Raw genomic sequence first — 20,614 nt, 5'->3', positions numbered from 1 at the left:
CATTTTAACTTATGGTAAGGTCGGCAGTGAAAGAAGGCCCTTAACGCCCTGGAGCACAGACCGGCTTGTCCCTCTCATGCCGGCGCTCTCTCACCAGATATCCAAATATATCCTTGCAGAGTACTACAATCCTGGAGGGATTTGTAGTTCAGGCAGCACGTTGAGCTATAAACTTCTCTCACCTGATAATACGTGCGTTATGTAAACAGGTAAAAAAGGAGGCGCAGGATAAGTACCCGTTAATTTCTGAATTAAAATGTGTGTTAAATCAGGGTTTAAAAGAATATATGTTTGCAATACTAAAATGTATAGAACATAGCAGCAGCGTTTTAAACTAAATAAACATTAACAATTTCTAAACTGCAGTAAATAATCAAGCAAGCAATTTAGCTATATGAAGACAAATGCCACTTCCCATAGTGACGGATCTTTTTTGTACACTACCACGGGAAGCAATGGCATTTTTAATAATTAGTTTGATCAACTCTTCTTCAAATTGTAGTAGTAATTCAAAGGGAAACTCTAGAAATTGCTCATTCGTTGTAAGAATATGAACTTCCATTTGAACTGTGTCTGATTTATTGACAATTATTTAGAAATGCCTATGTCTAGACGGAGGTAGAGCCAGTACCATATGCCCAGCATCTTTTTGATATAGAGCTGGTTTGTGTTTTATAAGCCAGTTCTTATATATCTGTTTAAGGACCTTTTGTGTTTTTAATGACTCTGTGTGGTTGTTATTTCCTTAAATAGCATACATTCTTTTTACATTGTCTTTTTGGTGTGCTACTTTTTCTTTGTAGGAATGTGAGTTGTTTGATTGCGATTTGAAGGGCATTCAGATGTTTCTAATGAATTACCCTGTTTGCAGATCGAGTTTGTGTGACAAGCCTGGGCCTTTTAGTGTTTGATCACAATATCTACTCAAGGATAGGGTGATTTCGCCATACAACTTGTCAATAAGGTGAGTTCCCGGAGTAAGTCTAGGTTTTTGGTTATTTAACATATATTTGATTTAAATAGAATCCCACCTGTTCTTAACCCAACTTATTTTAATAGTTATGGAGGGAAGAGAGTGATCACTATGGGTGGTAGGAAAAATATCAAATGCAGCACAATTATCACGTACACATTTTGAGAGAAACACAAAATCGATTATTGAGGAAATAGTGCATGTAACCCAAGTTGTTGGTGAGAGTTTGGTATACCAAAGGTCTGAGGATTGCTCTCCCAAGGGCCCAACAACCCTTTTCCCAGAATAACAGAGGACTCAGCCATTGGCAAGGTAACGGTTGTTTATTTAAAAAAAAACGACAGAGATCATACACAACAGTCACAAGGATTTCCCAGACCCATGCAAAACGGACAAACAACATCACATTCTGGGCCCTTCCCCCAAAAACCTATCCCCCTATGAATTGTGTGCTTAGAGTGGTATCACCTATGGCTAGCCCATATAGAGGTTATTTTACTGTCCCTCGCATGTTAGGTGGCTGATTTGCCCCTTTCCCATGAAACTATCTATTACATTGAAGCAGGGTTGCATAATTACCATTGGCCCTTGTCCCCTGCCATCCACCTCTGGATTTCTGTCCCTTGATTGGCTGGACATGGTCTTCTCAGGCCTGAGACCCTGCTCGGTTCTCAGCCCTCTCTGCACCTTCTCAAGGTGATGTGAAATGACTATGTGTGTAAATTATATCTGTTAATACTACCACTTTTTGCCTGTGAGGGTGAATTCCATGTTTGAACATCTTTTTTGCATCTCGTCTGGGCTGTTGATAACGGTTCATCTTCTCTCCGCATGTGAATACCCATTGTCTGGCTTGGCCGCATCGCATGCTTGTGAACCACAAACTGAGCTCTTTTGGCCTGCAATTATGAGGATTTAGTCAGTTTCTCTGAAGCTGGCCCCTTTTCATTTGAAGCTTGGAATGTGTTGATTATCTCTAACCATGGTTGTGAGCTCTGGCCTTGCCGCTTTGTCCAGCCTGATTCTGCTTCCCTTTGTCTCTCATCCTGTGGCTTGAGGCCTTCTGTGATTTTCAATAGAGTTATAGTATGATTTCTTCACACGTATATTGTGCTATGGTTCCTATAGGTTAGTCGTACTTGGTCCTAGCAGGCTTCTTATATACTCCTGTAGTTCCATAGGGTTAGTTGCTGTAAGCATCTGCAAAGATGGCTCTGTACTTCTTTGTTGCCTTGCTTTCACCGTTTCTGCTTTCGGCTAAAAAGGAAAATAATAACATTTGACAGTAGATATAAGTATCTGTCATTTATCTACAGACTGTGTAAGTGTGTTGTTCATGTGTGCGAGTGTGTGTTTGTGTAAGGCTGTACAGGGCTGCGAGTGTGCTTCATGATGAACACTGCTACGTCGTGGTGTAACTAGTGATGTGCGTGTGTGCAAGTGTGTGTTTGTGTAAGGCTGTGCAGTGCTGTGAGTGTGCTGCATGACTAACGCTGCTACGTTGTGTTGTCACTAGTGATGTCAGCACAGTGGCTTCTTGGCACTTAGTCGATGCTGTCCATTATAGCGTTGGGGTCCATAAACACTGTTGAAGCACCTGTATCCTTAAAGATATTGGGGGTCATTCTGAGGTTGGAGGTAAGGGAAAAATGATGCCGGTAAGTGATTACTGGCATTGTATACCGCTACGGCTCATTCCGACCAACCAGACCGCTATTTACGGCACCGCAAAGTATGATGCAGTAAATATCGGTTTTGCTACGCTCGCTCGCGTCACACCGTTCAGATATTAGCAGCATGGCGTAAACCGGAGCTGATCACAAGGAACGTGCACACGTAAATAACGGCCTCCTTAAGGCCGTTAAGTACCTTACCGGCATGGAGTACATACAGGCATCTTAGAGAAGGAGTAAAGAACCCTGAGCAATAGTCCCCAGAGCCACAGGTGCACACAAGCAGCACAGGTGTAGTCAATGGTGACTGCCACATCAGAAAAGGACGATACCCACAAACCACACCCCCTCCCACACCAAGATGAGACCAATAGTGGTAGCAGTACATGAAGCAGGAGGCCCTGCTTGCAAGGCACAACCACAAGAACAACACCAACAACACCAGGCCCCACCACAGAGGCGACACAGGGGGAGAAGGAGGGTGAGACAGGCCCAGCTTGCAGCACCCGTGCAGCCTCCATCACCACCCCAGCAGCCCCCATTCCCACGCATCAGGCCCAGTCCCTCAAGCGAACCCCTGAGCAGATACACACCCTCTAGCAGCTTGAATCTGACACAATCACCACCAGAGTTGGCCTGACAAATTACGAGATAAGTGAGCATCATACAAATACACACCGCTATCCCTGCTCAACTGAAGGTGGTGCCTGTGCCCCACATCCATGCCACAGGCACCTACCAGCACACAGTGGGGCCCAGACATGGCATATCACAACCTTCCATTTCACGGACGCAGAACCAAGAGCTGGATCACCTCCTCAAGCACACAAGGGACTACACATCCCTACCATGGACTACCAAGGAGATATACGACACAAAAGTTGCCTCCCATGCATTGGCAGGCATGCCAAATTGCATGGGTGCCACTGACTGCACCTACGTGGATTATGCGGACACGCATGGCATGCAGGTGGCGTATCGCAACCGCAAGCAATACCACTCCACCAACGTGCAGACGAAATGCAATGCAAGCAAGAACATCACACATGGGTGGGCCCGACATCCAGGACTAACTCATGACTGAATGGGCCAGCTGAACTCCACGTTAACCTGCCCTATGGGGCGAAATGCAGGACGACGTGCCTGGCTGCTTGGTGAGTCGACTGACGGTGTCATACCAGTGCATTTGTGCCATGAGGTGGGTGTCTGCATAAGCAAACCGGGTTGAAATGATGACGCCAGTGCATGACGCTCACCCCACCAAACATCGCGCCACAGAGCCAGTGTAACGGCACATGAGTACAGATTCCCACTTTGATGGAGTAAGGCACACACCTAACACAACATAACCTACATGTGACAAGGCCAAATCCCACAACACTCAATGGCGGCCCCCACACACCCAAAGGGCATATAGGGAGACACACTGCATATGCAGAATGTGGCTGCCTCCACCATGTGACCACACCGGAGAGTGATCCCTGGGAGTGGATCGAACTGAGGGCAGCAGGGATACCAAACCACATCACCGGTTTGGCACACCCATAGGAGTGGTGGAAGTCACCATAGTACGGATCAGAGCAGTATCATGAATATGCCACTGACTACAGCCAACACACCCAACTACGGAATCATACAGTACACAGCACTACATGGATCTAACCTCAAGACTGCTGCATGTATAAATGATACATGTTCTACAAGATGTGCGTGCCATAGTTCATAGACCATCTTGAAGACACACCCCCCCTACAGCATTCCATTGCACAGGACACATATCAGGGCCATGATTGGGGTAAATGCATCCATGGACATGTGCATATGGCCATTGATGACCTGCTGCCATGTAAGACAAGTTCAGTTCTCCACCATGACAGTCCAAACACTTACCTTCATTGGCTAGACATGCAGGTGTTGGTGGCTGTCCCTTGACACCATGGTACAGGACCCCTGTCAGAAACCCACAGAACAGGCCCAAGGAGCCCTACGATACTGCCCATACCCGTGCATGCGTGGAGATGAAGCAGCCACCTGACTTGCATAAGGCACATATGAGTTGCATAAGCTGGTCTGGTGGGGGACCCATCTACTGCAATGTGTAGGTGTCCAATACCCCCATGTCATGTGTAATGCTGAACAAAATGTGCATCCCTTGGAACGTGGCACTGTCCCCTGACATGGGACTGCCAACACCAGATGAAGATGGAGTGAAGGAGGAGGAGGAAGGGGCAAGACAGCATCATGGAGCCGGTGCACAGGAGGGACATGTCGTGTGGCAAACATTGATTGGACATCAAAACGGAAACACAAGTCAGCAGAGTGTGGCATGACATGGGCACACAGGGCACTGGGTGTGTGGATACATGTACACCATGCACTGTCAGACATCATAATACACATGCTCAATGATGAATGTCCACACAGGTTTAACTTTGCGACACCAACGGTGTATTGTAAATTCAACTGCATAAGTGTAATCATTGCCTCCACCACCCCACCGCCATCCTCCCTCCCCCCCAACTCCACAACAAACCCTCACCCTACTCTCCCCTCCCCCCAACTCCACAACAACCCCTCACCCACCAGCCCCCTTCGAACAACTGTGCAACAAAAACTCACCCACCACCCCCCCCATCTCCGCAACAAACCCTCACCCACCACCCTCTTCCCCCCCCAACTCCGCAACAGTAGTCCGATGGTGTCCATCAAGGCCACATGTGGCAGCTATGCCAACTACTCCATGCTCTCGGGGCCCAGGGGAGGCATGTCCCGGCGGCGCTGTGAACGCAGAGAACGTTGCACTGGGCTTGCTGGGGTAGAGCGACTGGATGAGGGGGTGTCCGCTTGCTGAGGCGGCTGAGTGGTATGCACAGCCTCAAGGGCATCTGCAATGCGTCCAAGTACTTCGCAAAGCCGGTTCATACCGTCCCTGACCACCACCTGACGCATTTCCCTCAGTTCATCTAGCCACTCCACCCTTGCCTGGCGGTTGTCTTCAATTAACTCAGTGATGAGGCCAGTGAGCTGTGCTGCTCGCAGTGCATCCTGTGATGGGGTTTCATCCCTGCAGGGGATGGGGCTTACATGCCCTGACAGGGCCTCGACCGGGGGACTGGGCACGGGATTGGCGTCCTACCTGTGGTTCACCACGTACACCTCGGGCAGGTGTGTCAGGCTCCCCTGAGTCACTGCATAATATCTGGGGGAGGTTGCTTGGCTCTGGGGTGTGGACGGTGGGGTAGAACTCCTCCTCTGACACCCCACAGATAGACAAGGGGCTGTCCATGGTTTCCAGGGGGGCCGTGGCTGCAACCTCCCCAGCGATGCTCGACTCCTCTGACCTTGGGGTGGGCATTGCGATGACGATATTTCCGGTTCCGTTATTTATCGGTGTACGTAATTTACGGTCTCTGTAATTTATGGACACCGCTATTTCCATGGCGGTAATGTTACCTACGGTACACATAATGCTGTTAAGGGGTTTTACAGGCCCTTTTGCGGCATGTCGCTAAGTGATTTACCGGCATGGTGCAAAGCTTGTGGCCGCAAAGTCGTAATGGCCCGCAATTAGCGGTCTGAGGCCAGATCAGAATTGTTCTTTGCGCATGCCGGTAAAACCCGGTACTTACTTCCAATCTCGGAATGAGGGCCATTGGCTGGATAAGGTTGGAAGGGCTGTCTAAGAGGCTACCTCTCAGCATACGTGTCAGTCAGTGGTGCACTAGGGGGTTGCCCGAATAATGAGTGACTTTGTGTGTTCTTGACCCTTCGGGCCGTCATGTTCATGGGGTCATTCCTGGGACCCTCTCTTCAAAGTGGGTTGGGCTGAGATGACATTTCCCAAGTGCACTGCAAGCCCCCATAATTTTCGGAACCTTAGTATGTCTCCCCTTTTAATCTAAGCATCTCTAACATGGGGTACATCTGATGTCAGAGAAACAGAAATACAATCTTCACTCTAATCACCTGCAATGAGAATCTCGCCTACGCAGGATTAAAACCATGATTCTAAAATCTTTGTGAGTGCAGTAAAGAAACGTATATAATTAACACATGTTGGATTTCTATAAACATTAATACATAACTCACTGCTCCTAGACTTTTCATTCCATTATACTTTGACAGCCAAAAGCTCAGGGGAATTTGACTCCTGGTATCACAGATCATATTCGCTGTATTGCATACAGCTATCAGTATGCCCCAAAAAGAGAGCCCCTTGGTACCTTTGGATGCAGGTTGTACAAAACGGAATATCCAACGAGACATGGCTTAGCCAATAACCATACTTCCTGTACGAAAAATAAGTTGAAGGGAAATGTATTCACAAAATTAGTATCAGTATTAAAAAGGTGAAAATGGCCTCTAGCGATCCATGACATCACTAAAATCTCAGGAGGGAACTCTGGAACCATTTTTCAAGAGGGTCAAGAAGCATCAAATGCAGGATTGTGGAGTGCAGCAGTTATCTTGGACCAATTTTCAAAAGAGTACATTGATTGAGGGGTTGTAACGCTCACCTGACTCCCACGGAGGCGCTGGCCTGGTTTGGATTGCTGTGGCCTCTTCTAGGGTGATGCGCAGGACTCGGAAGATGGAATGGACCGGACCCCCAAATCTGGCTTGTCTGGCTCGTAGAAATATTCTTGTGTGTGTGAAAAGGGAGTATTAACAATCTGCGGGATAATGCGTAGGCCTCCCACTCCCCTTCTCACCCTCCACAAAACCCTTCTGCTATTCCCCGTGAAGTCTCACCTTAGGGTCTGAAAGGACGAGCTCTCCATCCTGCTTCTGATGCAGGGGCGCGTTGTTATCCAGTTACTTCACTGGATCTCGGATTGGTGAGAGTTCAAGTTCGCTTGACTTTTCCGGTAAGGTATCGTAAGAATTCTGTTGCACGTTCAAGCTTTAAATAACCATTGTCTGTTTTCTCTATTTCAGGTGCTGAATGAAGATTCCGAGTTAGGGAATGGAACCGTCGAAGGAAACTTCTGGTGAGTTTTTGATGAGTGGTTCCTCTAGTGTTCTTGCATTAATGCACTAATGCTTGTGTCTTTTTCCCCTTAGGGGCCGGGGTTCGGAAATGCCGAAGATACGGCGCCGACCCGAAGTGAGAAGAGATGTCCCAATAAATATCAGGTAAGTCTTTGATGAGCGTTCCGCTAATGTCCTTGCATTCGCTCACTAATGCTAATGTCTTTTTCCCCTAAGGGGCCGGGGTTCGGAAATGCTGAAGAAACTGCGCCGACCCGAAGTGAAGAGGGATTGACCCAACAGGTAAGTTTTATGGTGGAAATTAAGCCTTTCTTATTCTCTTCCCTAGCTCACCTTTGTTCTTGGCTTTTTCTCCTTTAGGCGCTGAAATGTGGCGGAAGATCCAGATGGTCGCTGATGGGCAAGAAGGCGCCTAGTAAAGGTGAGTGGAATGCTGCGATGCAGCGAGCTATGCGATGTGCTTTTAAAAATGAATGTCTTCCCTTTAGGATTGTCGGCGAGATGACTCTGGAATGCGGATTAAGCAGGTAATGTCTCTTCTTTCTCCTGTTCTCCTCTCTTCTCCCTTTACAGGTGTTCCAGGATGCTGTCGGGCGTGTCTGGAGTCCGGATGCAGGAGCAGACACGGTGAGCGTCCAACTGCTAGGTGCAGAACAACGCAAAGCGTTAGTTGCTGCTTGGGTGTGGCTTAAATAGCCTTCAAAGTAGTTCCAGGTATGTATTCTTCCTCTAAGGTATGTATTCTTCCTCCGGCCACACCCGTGTGGTAAAGTAGTCCCATAGGTAAAATAGTCCCATTCAGGCCTCTAGGTGGCCTGGATGTTGCAGCACAGTCTGCATCAGGTAAGTTCACACCAAGCACTTCTTAACACAAAGTCATCCTTTATGAGCCTGGCGCCTATGGCGCCTGGAATGTTGTCCAACATGAGCCTGGCGCCAAAGGCGCCAGGACTGAGTCCAAAGGGCTCCTACCTGGGGCCGCTGGGACTTCCCTCGGGAACATGATGTCTGCCTCTGGGGTTGCTGGGCCTGGTCTGGCTCCTTGGGGGTAGGCATCATGACAGTACCCCCTCCCAAGCCCCTCCCAAGGTTGTTCTCTCCGGAGGTTTCGGTTTGTTTGGGAATTTCCGGTGGAATTTCTGTATTAACCGAGGTGCATGTACCTGGTCGCTTGGCTCCCAAGACCTTTCCTGAGGCCCATATCCTTTCCAATCAATTAAATAGAAGAGTTTTGACTTTGACACCTTGGAATCTAATATGTCTTTAACTTCGAATTCCAGCTCCCCATCTACTTGAATTGGTTCTGGTGGTTTAATTAGTCTGGTTCCAGGTTGTACTGGTTTCAATAGTGATACGTGAAAAACGGGATGGATTTGCATGTTAGCTGGTAGATCGAGTTTGAAGGCCACCGGGTTGATTATAGCTTTGATTGGGTAGGGCCCTACATATCTTGGATTGGAAGTTTGCGGTCCTTTGAGTGGAGAATGTCTAGTCGCTAGCCACACTTGGTCCCCTATTTGGTACGGAGGTGCTTCACTACGATGTAAATCAGCATTTTATTTGTACTTTTTTTTGGCTTGCTGTAAATGAGTCGTTGCTTCTTTGAAGGCTCGAGTTATTGTGGAATGCAAATGATCTACAGCGGGCATTTCAAGACTTTGAGGGGAGTCAAGGTCAGAGGTTCGGGGTATAAGGTATAAAAAGGGGTTTGTCCCGTTCCAGAATGTACAGAATTGTTATATGCATATTCTGCAATTCAAAGAATGCCTTTCCAATTACATTCAGATTGGTGCAACATACACCGAAGATACTGTTCAAGGGTCTGGTTTGTTCTCTCGGTTTGACCATCGGTCTTGGGGTGGTGACTAGTGGATAGTCGTACATCGATTTGTGCCAGTTGACAACACTTTCTCCAAAAATGGGAAATAAATTGGCTTCCTCGATCAGAGACCAGTATGGATGGGAAACCATGTAAACTCGATCAGAGACCAGTATGGATGGGAAACCATGTAAACGAACAACGTTCTCAAGAAATTCCTTGGCCAGGATGGAGGCTGAAGGTAACCCCTTTAATGGGATAAAATGGGCCATTTTGGAAAAGAGGTCCACAATCACCAGGATAGTGTTGTATCCATAGCAAGGAGGCAGGTCTGTAATAAAGTCCAACGACAAGGTGTGCCAAGGTGTCAGTGGGATGTCCAAGGGTTGTAAAAGGCCGGCTGGTCTTTTCTTTTGACCTTTATTTTGGGTGCAAACTCCACAGGACATCACAAAGGATTTTATATCCTTTTGCCAGGAGGGCCACCAGAATTGCCTTTTGATCTTTTCTTCAATTTTAGCAATACCGGGATGTCCTTCCATTAATGTATCATGATAATGGGCAATAACGAGTTCTTGCAATTCCTTATGAGGCAGAAATAATCGCCCCTGGAAGTAGGGTAGATCATTATTGACGGAAAAGTGTGAACCCTTTTGACTCCATTCTTGCAAGGCTGTAGGGTCTAAAAGTTGTTTAATTCTAGTTTGAATGTCCTCAATAGTTTGTAAAGAGGTCAACCCCAAAATTCTCTGTTCAGGTATAATCGGTACTGGTTCTAAGCTTGAATTTGTTTCTCCCATCCCAATCCGGGATAAAGCATCCGCTTTGCCATTCTTGCAGCCAGGGCGGTATGTGATTACAAAATCAAACTCTGCAAAGAATAAAGCCCATCGGAGTTGACGTGATGATTGAGCTTTGGCCGTTTTTAAATATTGCAAATTTCTGTGATCTGTAATATCTGTGATGGTGTGTCTTGCGCTGAGAAGGTAATGACGCCAAGCCTTGAAGGCGGACTTAATAGCTAATAACTCCTTGTCGGTGATTGCATAATTAACTTCAGGAGCCGAGGATTTTCTGGACCAAAAGGCTACAGGGTGCAATTGGTTAGTTACAGGATCCCTTTGAGACAGGACAGCTCCCATGGCTAAGCTGGATGCGTCGATTTCAACAATGTAAGGGAGATCTGGGCGTGGATGTTTCAGTACAGGTGCGGAGGTGAATTTAGTTTTTAGTTCTTGAAAGGCCTGTTCTGCCTCATTAGTCCATTCGAAGCGGTAATTTTTCCGTAAGAGTGCAGTGATGGGTTGAACCACCCGAGAAAATTCCGGAATAAATCTTCGATAAAAATTGGCTAAACCAAGCATGCTCTGAACACCCTTCACAGAGCTAGGAGATGGCCATTTGAGGATGGTGTCCACTTTTCATGAGTCCATTCGGACTCCCTTTGGTGTCAGGATGAATCCAAGAAACTCGACTTCTGTGGCATGCAAACAGTTTGTGCTGGCGCAATTTCTCAAGAACTGCCTTGACATGTATTCTGTGATCGGATTCCGAAGAGGAGTACACCAGAATGTCGTCGATATATACGATGACACAAACATCGATAAGTTCCTGAAGAACATCATTCATAAAGTATTGAAAGGCAGCAGGTGCGTTGCACAATCCGAAAGGCATCACCTGGTATTCGAAGAGTCCATATTTGGTGCGGAAAGCAGTCTTCCATTTGTCGCCTTCTTTTACACGCACCAGGTGATAAGCTCCCCGAAGATCTAACTTGGTGTATATACAAGCATCTTTTACCTGGTCGAGAAGTTCAGGGATCAGGGGCAGAGGAAAACAATTCTTAATCGTTATTTGATTTAGGGCGCCGTAGTCAATACAAGTTCTAAGGTCGCCTTCTTTTTTCGGCACGAAGAACAGAGCTGAGGAAACAGGAGACTTTGACGGGCGAATAAAACCATTGGCAAGGTACTGATCTAAATACTGTCGCAAATGAAGATTCTCAGTACCAGATCGATTTGACAATCGTACGACCGGTGGGGAGGTAACGTGTTGGCCTGTTCTTTTTGGAAAATGTCTTGGAATTCTTGGTACTCAGGCGGTAGTTGTATTGTGGCAGAGGTTACTGTGGCCAGGCCCATGTTTGGATTTCTTGGATAGCAAGTTTGTGTACAATCAGGAAAGGTTATTCTCTTTGCTCGCCGGTCAATTCGAGGATTATGTGTTTCTAACCAAGGAATTCCTAGAATTACTTGAAACTGTGGGGCCTTGATTACGTCAAACACAATAGCTTCCCGATGTCCATCCTGACCCACTAGTGTCATTTCTGTAGTAGAATGTGTTACCGGCCCTGAGGCAATTTCGGTTCCATCAACTGTGGTAATGACATCCTTGTTGGTTTTCGGACAGAGAGGGAGATTAATCCTGGAGGCCAATTCACGATCAACATAGTTTCCGATAGCTCCACTGTCGATGTATGCCTTTATAGCATGCAACCGCCGAGGCTGTCTCGGATCCACGAGGACCATTGACATGATGAAATGTGAGGTCAAAGAGTTTGTTTTCAAGCTCGGCAAGCGGACCTCTACGCTTGTCGGGCTTGGTCGTTTCCCGAATCAGGTTCCGTTAGATTGTTGTCAGTGGCTCCAACCACCTTCTTGGGTGGTTTTACCAGACAATCTCGTAAAAAGTGGCCAGAAGCCCCGCAATAAAGACATAATTGCTTCTGCCGCCTTCTTTCTCGTTCCTTCTGAGTTAACGGTCCTTTAACTCCACCGATTTGCATAGGTTTTGAAACGTCGGTACCCTTGGGGTTAGCGTGAGTTTTGATCAACACTCGGGTTTCAAACTTAGACCGATCTGCTTTCCTATTCTGAAGTCTGTGATCAAGTTGGACCACTAAGTCTATGTATTCCGCACAGGCTTGGGGCGGATTTACAATTTGAGATAGAACGTCTTTAAGGTCTCCGCGCAGGCCTCGATGAAATAATGTGATCCTTTTATTTTCTGGCCACCCTGTTTCCACAATCAACCTATTAAAGGTGGCGATGTAGGATAAGAGATCCTGGTTACCTTGTCGTAATGATAGCTGTTCGTTGTCCAGGGCCTGTCCTTGGGAGTGTCGAGCGAATAATCTTTCCATGCTTGCCTGGAAGCCTTGAAAATTCTGGAGAATTGGGTCATCTTGACTTACCAAAGGAACTGACCAATCGGCAGCACAGCCGCTGAGATAAGATAATACAAAAGCTACCTTGGTTTGGTCATTAGGGAAGGCCCCAGGTCTGCGTAGAAAGTGTAAGCGACATTGGTTCATGAAAACGGCATATTTCTTGGGGTCCCCAGCAAAACGTTCAGGCGGGGCCAGTGGCATATTTCCAGGTAGATTGATTTGTACCGGGTTATTCGAAACCACAGGAGTGGGATTACCCCCGGAACCAGGTAACGGAGTTTGTCCTGCCTGACCTTGCAACAGCTGTTTGGCCAGGTCATCAGTTCGTTCCTTGGATAGGATCAGTTCTCTCCTGAGAGTGTTAGTCTCCTGGCGGGCGGAATGTACTTCTGCCCTTAATTCCTCCAAAAATTGGGCCAGCTGGTCTGTCTCGGAAGTATCCATAGCGCCCGGGCAGGAAATTGTAGGTAGGCTTCGCGTTCTGTAACGCTCACCTGACTCCCACGGAGGCGCTGGCCTGGTTTGGATTGCTGTGGCCTCTTCTAGGGTGATGCGCAGGACTCGGAAGATGGAATGGACCGGACCCCCAAATCTGGCTTGTCTGGCTAGTAGAAATATCCTTCTGTGTGTGAAAAGGGAGTATTAACAATCTGCTGAATAATGCGTAGGCCTCCCACTCCCCTTCTCGAAACCCTTCTGCGATTCCCCGTGAAGTCTCACCTTAGGGTCTGAAAGGACGAGCTCTCCATCCTGCTTCTGATGCAGGGGCGCGTTGTTATCCAGTTACTTCACTGGATCTCGGATTGGTGAGAGTTCAAGTTCGCTTGACTTTTCCGGTAAGGTATCGTTAGAATTCTGTTGCAAGTTCAAGCTTTAAATAACCATTGTCTGTTTTCTCTATTTCAGGTGCTGAATGAAGATTCCGAGTTAGGGAATGGAACCGTCGAAGGAAACTTCTGGTGAGTTTTTGATGAGTGGTTCCTCTAGTGTTCTTGCATTAATGCACTAATGCTTGTGTCTTTTTCCCCTTAGGGGCCGGGGTTCGGAAATGCCGAAGATACGGTGCCGACCCGAAGTGGGAAGAGATGTCCCAATAAATATCAGGTAAGTCTTTGATGAGCGTTCTGCTAATGTCCTTGCATTCGCTCACTAATGCTAATGTCTTTTTCCCCTAAGGGGCCGGGGTTCGGAAATGCCGAAGAAACGGCGCCGACCCGAAGTGAAGAGGGGTTGACCCAACAGGTAAGTCTTATGGTGGAAATTAAGCCTTTCTTATTCTCTTCCCTAGCTCACCTTTGTTCTTGTCTTTTTCTCCTTTAGGCGCTGAAATGCGGCGGAAGATCCAGATGGTCGCTGATGGGCAAGAAGGCGCCTCGTAAAGGTGAGTGGAATTCTGCGCTACAGCGAGCTATGCGATGTGCTTTTAAAAATGAATGTCTTCCCTTTAGGATCGTCGGCGAGATGACTCTGGAATGCGGATTAAGCAGGTAATGTCTCTTCTTTCTCCTGTTCTCCTCTCTTCTCCGTTTACAGGTGTTCCAGGATGCTGTCGGGCGTGGCTGGAGTCTGGATGCAGGAGCAGACACGGTGAGCATCCAGCTGCTAGGTGCAGAACAACGCGAAGCGTGAGTTGCTGCTTGGGCGTGGCTTAAATAGCCTTCAAAGTAGTTCCAGGTATGTATTCTTCCTCTAAGGTATGTATTCTTCCTCCGGCCACACCCGTGTGGTAAAGTAGTCCCATAGGTAAAATAGTCCTATTCAGGCCTCTAGGTGGCCTGGATGTTGCAGCACGGTCTGCATCAGGTAAGTTCACACCAAGCACTTCTTAACACAAAGTCATCCTTTATGAGCCTGGCGCCTATGGCGCCTGGACTGTTGTCCAACATGAGCCTGGTGCCAAAGGCGCCAGGACTGAGTCCAAAGGGCCCCTACCTGGGGCCGCTGGGACTTCCCTCGGGAACATGATGCCTGCCTCTGGGGTTGCTGGGCCCGGTCTGGCTCCTTGGGGGTAGGCATCATGACAGGGGTATTCTTGAGTGGCTTAACCTTTCTCTGTATTCCCGGAGACTCTGTGTCAAGAGAAATGTGTATGTCATGTCACACCTTTTTCCTTTTATCTGATGTGAGTTTGGTATCTTTAGTTGCCTCTTGGAATGGGGCTAAAAGCTCAATGTTGTAAATATATCAAGATGGGGAAAAAGTGGGCCTCTTCCTGAATAGCTCCTATTGTGAACCTTGAGTGAGTGTGCATTACCCTCAATATAGTCTGTTTGGGATGATAAATTCCACTTATTTGATGTCCACTGAAGAAATAGTCTGTAATCGGGTAATTACATGTAGAAGTTGCACAACTAAATACCTGTGCAGCAGAGCCTGGTGATCTGAAATGAATATACTTTCCAGGGAGTTAGCAAAGTAAAATGTTGTTTTTGAGTCATAGTGGGTGATTTTCTATATGATTGTTAATGTAGTAGTTGCACAAATAAATGCCTGTTCAGCAGAGCCTGATGGCCTCAAAGTAAAAATCATTCCAGACAGATAGCAAAGTAACATTTGTTTTTGAGTCATATTGAGTGACTTTCTATATGATAGTTCAATGGCCATGTTTGACGAGCTTTGTTCATTACTGCAAAGCCTCATTTCTTCTAAAGTAAAGATGTTTGTATTTCCTGCATATTGCTACTCCGAGGTTTGTTGTTTATCATCCTCGTCACCATTTGGCAGAGGATTCCTCTAAATATTTTTGTTGATATCTCTGTGTTAAGAGATTTCTCGTGTGGAGTCTGTTTGAGGTTTTGACGCAATCCTCTGTGAGGGGCAGTCTCTGTGGGACACCTACGTAATTTTCCTTTGAGTATGTCGAAAGCAGGCTCAGATCTAAATGTCATTGGGCCTCATTACACGGAAGGCGGTGAGCCATGGCGCTATTAGCGCCATGGCTCATGCCGGTAAAATACCGGCACCGCCTTGGCGGAAAGGGGATTTACCGCCCCATTCCTAGGTTGGAGGGGCGGTAAATCCCCCTTCCGCCATTGCCCTTCCCCATTCCCATTTCTGCCCCATAGGGCTCTATGGGAATGGGGAAGGCGCTAATTACGGCACCGCAATTTTGCGGTGCCGTAATTAGCTCCGAGGTCCCTTAGCGGGTTAGTTTTTAACGCCTGCAAAAAGCAGGCATTAAAGCACCAACCCGCTAAGGGACCTCGTAGTAAGGCGGTAATGGTTAACGGTCACCGTTACCATTAACGGTGGCCGTTAACCATTACCGCCTTTGTCTTCAAGAAACTTTTCTGTTCTAGGTTTTAAGTAATGCGTTATTAAAGATTTTGAGTTACACTTAGCGCTCGCAGTGGTGTTGCTCTCAGACTTCTTTGTGCTATCCGTTGCTTTCAAGGAGCTTGACTTAAATTTTGTAAGTTTGTTTGCAAATGAATCTGGATCTTTTGGTTAATCCCTTTGGGCTTGAGAGAAAAGCGATTGTCTTTTTTCTGGGCATGATATTTTTCTCTTTTTTTGCCTTTTTTCTGCTTGATTTTGATTTGATTTGAGTTCTTTTGTAGGTACTTTAAGTAAATACATTTTGTTTGTTGGTGAATGATTTGCAGTCGAATCCTCATTCTGTACTTCATTAAGATGTACTGAAACCTCCGCACTAGATGCCAGGTTTTTGTAACTCACGTTTCTCATTGGCTTAAAAAGTTGTTTAACTCATCCCAATTGAGTGTATGGGCATCTCTTAAAGCTCCATGCGTAAAATAAATAATTTGAGTGTTATCCATTTTTGCACAGATTTAGCCCTCCAAATATAGCATTTTAGAGTTGCAGGTACTGAGGATTGATTTTTGTTGTTTAAATTCTTCATATATATTCACATAAAGTTTAACTAAAGAATTTAAAACAAAATGCAGGGCCAAAGGTGGGGGCTGGGCCAAAGTTGTTTGTTCCCCTAAAGGTTCCATAAATTGCAGAAAATATAGATGAGAGGGTGAAGGATCATAAGAGAACCTAGAGGGATCAAAAGATCTGCCAAAGTTGCTGTTACCAGAGTTCAACAAATTAGGTGAGGCAGCAAGATTGTCCTCTCTTTTTGCAGCAGCATTTCAATTAACGTCTGAAGGATCAACCTTGTTTACACTCAAACTCCAGACATGCAATGTATCTCGAAGCATGGATGTATAGTCTTTTGCGTAGATATAACTGTTGCGGTGCACGTACATTGTCCCAGCCAGACAAAGAGGTTTGGCTTGAGGAAAACCTATTAAAGAGCAACATAATGGGAACAGAGTGAAGGTTGCGCCGTGGACAGCATGTACGTTGTATAACTGTTGTGGTTACATAGGTCATACATAGGGCCATATTATAGGTCCAGTGTTTCGTTGATGTAGAAACGTAGGATAGTGTGATGGGTGGGAAGGATTGGAATAAGCAGAGGATGGAGTCGCCAAGGTATTGTGGTAGAAGCAAGGTCAGGTCAGTGTGGTAACTTGGCATATGTGTCACCATTTTGATGTTAAGGCCTAATTCACGATGCGCACAAGGGAACACAGGCCTTGGTGTGGAGGTGCGGCTCTGGTAGTTCAGCTCCAAAAACAAATCAGCCTTCCCATTCCCCAGGAGAGAAGCTGAGGACAGAGGTACCCATGTTGCGTAGATAACCATTAATTGTATCCAGCTGCGGGATTTGAATGTGATGGAAACACAATGCTGGTTGGTAAAAGAGCAGGAAGGGATGTGCCCTTTGAAAGACAAATTCATGAGAGTAGGGCACAAGCTTCTGTGATTGTATTGTATTGTTTATTTATTTGTATAGCACACGGGCCCGTCCAATGCCAATGGGTCTGGCGAAGATTTAGAGCACTACTGCCCTCAACCCACAGCCGTCACCCCATATGAATTACACCTAGAAAGACAACTTAAGCAAACAACTCCTCAAAGTTAGGACTCAAAAGCTGTACCATGGTCACATCATCCCTGGGCAGCTGGAGTTGGGAAGAGATAAGGGAGAAGCCGTATCTGGAAAGTCTTGTGATTTTGGATAGACGGAGCAGAGGTGATGCCAATACATTTAGTACAAGGTTGAAGGTGCAACTTGGGTGCCCCATGGCATTTGGGTTAATGAGGAAGCCTACTGTCTCACCAAAAGCAGGGGTGACCTTGCCAAGGAACATTGATCACGTCTGGAATAGGAGAGTGCACATCATATGATGGTCTGAAATGTCCAACTCTAGTGATAAGAACCCACCAATCATATACCTGGATTTGGCAGTGACAATGTAGGGGACCACGTTTCTTGGGGAATGTGGGTAGGATAGATGTGGCCAATCGGTCAAGGGACTATAGCGGGGCATTAGCATGTTCTATAGGTGGTAGCCAATGAGGGTGGTGGGATTATGCAGTACTCATTATTATGCATAGTATTGTTAATGTGTGGAATTCCCACTATAAAGGCAGCAACCCTTTGAGGTAAGATGAGATATATGTCAGTTCAGTTCTACAGGGCCATCTGAGACCTTTTTGAATTTAACCCTTGTTTTCCTTGCAAAGAGGTGCAGTGGTCACTTTGTCATTTGATTGTTTTGTGGTTTGTGAGCTGTCACCATTCATAACTGTAGAAAATACTTTTTCGTTACTCTTGCCCTCCTCTTGAGGTAACTGGAGAGCAAGGATATCCACATCAGAGTCTGCTGGAAATAACTTTGAGAGATGTGTTACCCACATTTTGTAAATATGCTGTGATTCTGCCCTGTGTGGATGTGGATGTCGATTTCTTTACCCTTTTTGTTGATTTGTTTTGGTGACCCTGGGACCTCTATCCCTGCGACAGTGTGGGTGATGCTGGGTCTAAAATTGCAAGCTCTGCTTCCTCGCAAAGTTGGGAAGATGTCTCTAGATTCATACTTCTTAGAGCATATATTTCGTAACTGAACTATAAAATGATTTAGAAACAGAGTTGCAGTGCATGATTTACTGAGATGCCAAGCCTCAGGGGTGGCAACCCAATAAAGGAGCGGACTCTGGGGAACCAATGTCTTGCAATGTGGTGTAGAGACCTACAAAAAGGATGCACAGTCAGCGGGACTCAAATAGGATTGGGGACCCCTGATGCAGGACAGGGGGCACTTGCTGCGTGATTCGTAGAGTGGGCCAAAGGGACATTTTTAGGGGGTGTATTAATTGGGATCCTGATATGATGGAGAGAAATGTACCTGTTACCTGGTGGGGTGGTGATTGCTTCTTATATGATGCTATGTGGGCACTAGGCACATGGTGGGGAGAGAGTGGCTCTTGGGAGCTCAAGTGGAGGTTGGCACTTGGATCTCAGTAGGGCAGGGTCCAATGCAACACTAAACAGCAGTGAACCCTGGATTCTTAAGTGTTGCACTCAGGACCTAAATATGATCAAGGAGGCACTAACTTTTTGGAGTTGGCTGTTGGTCACCTGATGGGGATGTTAGGCACTAGGAATTCAATGGGGAGCAGCAGGGTGCAGGCGACTTGATGGTGTGTGTGGGCACTGGAGGTCTTGTGGGTGCCCTGCTCATGGTGAAGAGGTCATTGACACTTGATGTGGGAGACCTCATGGCCACGTGTGGGGTTGGTCACTGGGGCCCTGATTGGGGGAAGAAGGCTATGGCTAGCTTATGCGTGACTGGACCTCTTGGGCCTAATTAGGAAGGTTGCGCAAGTTATCTGATGGAGGAAAGATGCACATGATGTGATGAGGAGAATGTCATTGGTTGAACTGTGGGCCTAGGGGGCTATGCCCAAGCTGAGTGTCTGTCCCCTAAGTGATATTCCATGCCATACGATGAGACGAAGGTGAGAAAGGGGAGTGTGTTTCAAGACAACCTCTCACACTGTTGAGCTAAACAAAAGTAGCTCATGCATAATTCAGCATCGAGGAGCATTGCAATGTGTGTCGATCCAAGGCAGCTCTTCATGACCAGTAGCGCAATGTCCTCACGTGGAGTGATTTGCATGCCTTAAAGTCAATGGCTGCCACTTATTTGCCCTGCTTGGCAGACCCTCGTGCCAAAGAAGCCAAAGAAGGAACTTTAGGAGCAATTGGGTGAGCACTAGTTGGCAATAAAGGGCACTGAGACCCAGTAGAGGACACACACATTCCTGGTCTTACTTTGGAAGGATAGGCATTTGGGAAATGATTGTCCTAGTAGTGGGGCATGACAGAAGTTAAGTGAGCACCAGATACCTGATGCAGAGGATACTAAAATAGACATGCTGGGGCGCTGTAGTTACTTGCAATGGCGCCATAGTTTCCAAATTATGCAAATGAAGAATGTCGACCGCTAGGCTCACTCAGGATATCAGTCAGTGGGAGCATAGGCATACAGATCTATTTAGATAAACTACCCCTTTGAGGGCAGGCTTGTATTTATTTACCCCTGGGTGGTGCTGGGTGGTGCTTTTACAAAGGACCAATGAGTTAGCAATAGATGGAAAGGAGCGTGTTAAGAGGGCTGTTCTGCGGACACATGCAGAGGGTACAGATGTCAGTGCTCAGGTTGGGCAATGTGACCACTCACGGGGTGGAAATCAGAAGAACGGTGTTGTTCCCTATTACTCGTGTGAGAGAACAGGATCGGTGCATCATGCGCTCCTAGGATTTAAAGGGCCGGTTGAATAAGGTGTCTATCAGGTCATTCTGGAACTCCATGAAGAATGGTTGCTTTATCTTGTTTAAGTCCATGTTGTGCCGAAGCGGAAAGCCCTATTCGGTGAGTGTTTGGCCCTCATATTTCATCGATCTAATCGAGCTGCAGCATTACAGCATCCTATTTGTTTGGGTCAGGTTTATGGTATATAGGTAACCTGGAGAAGTTTTTGAAGGTACAGTATTTAATAAACCCTGCTCCAGAAGGCCTTCTGAATGGTGTATGAACCTTAAACTCAATACTTCGCTCAGCAAGAACAACTTGCCACGTTTCGTCTCGGGAGGTTAGCTCAGCAGCAACGTGCCCGTCTTAGAA

The sequence above is a fragment of the Ambystoma mexicanum genome, chromosome 6q (genome assembly GCF_040938575.1).
Source record: "Ambystoma mexicanum isolate Mex_15411 chromosome 6q, UKY_AmexF1_1, whole genome shotgun sequence".
NCBI lineage: Eukaryota > Metazoa > Chordata > Amphibia > Caudata > Ambystomatidae > Ambystoma > Ambystoma mexicanum.
Note: the sequence above shows the minus strand (reverse complement) of the source record.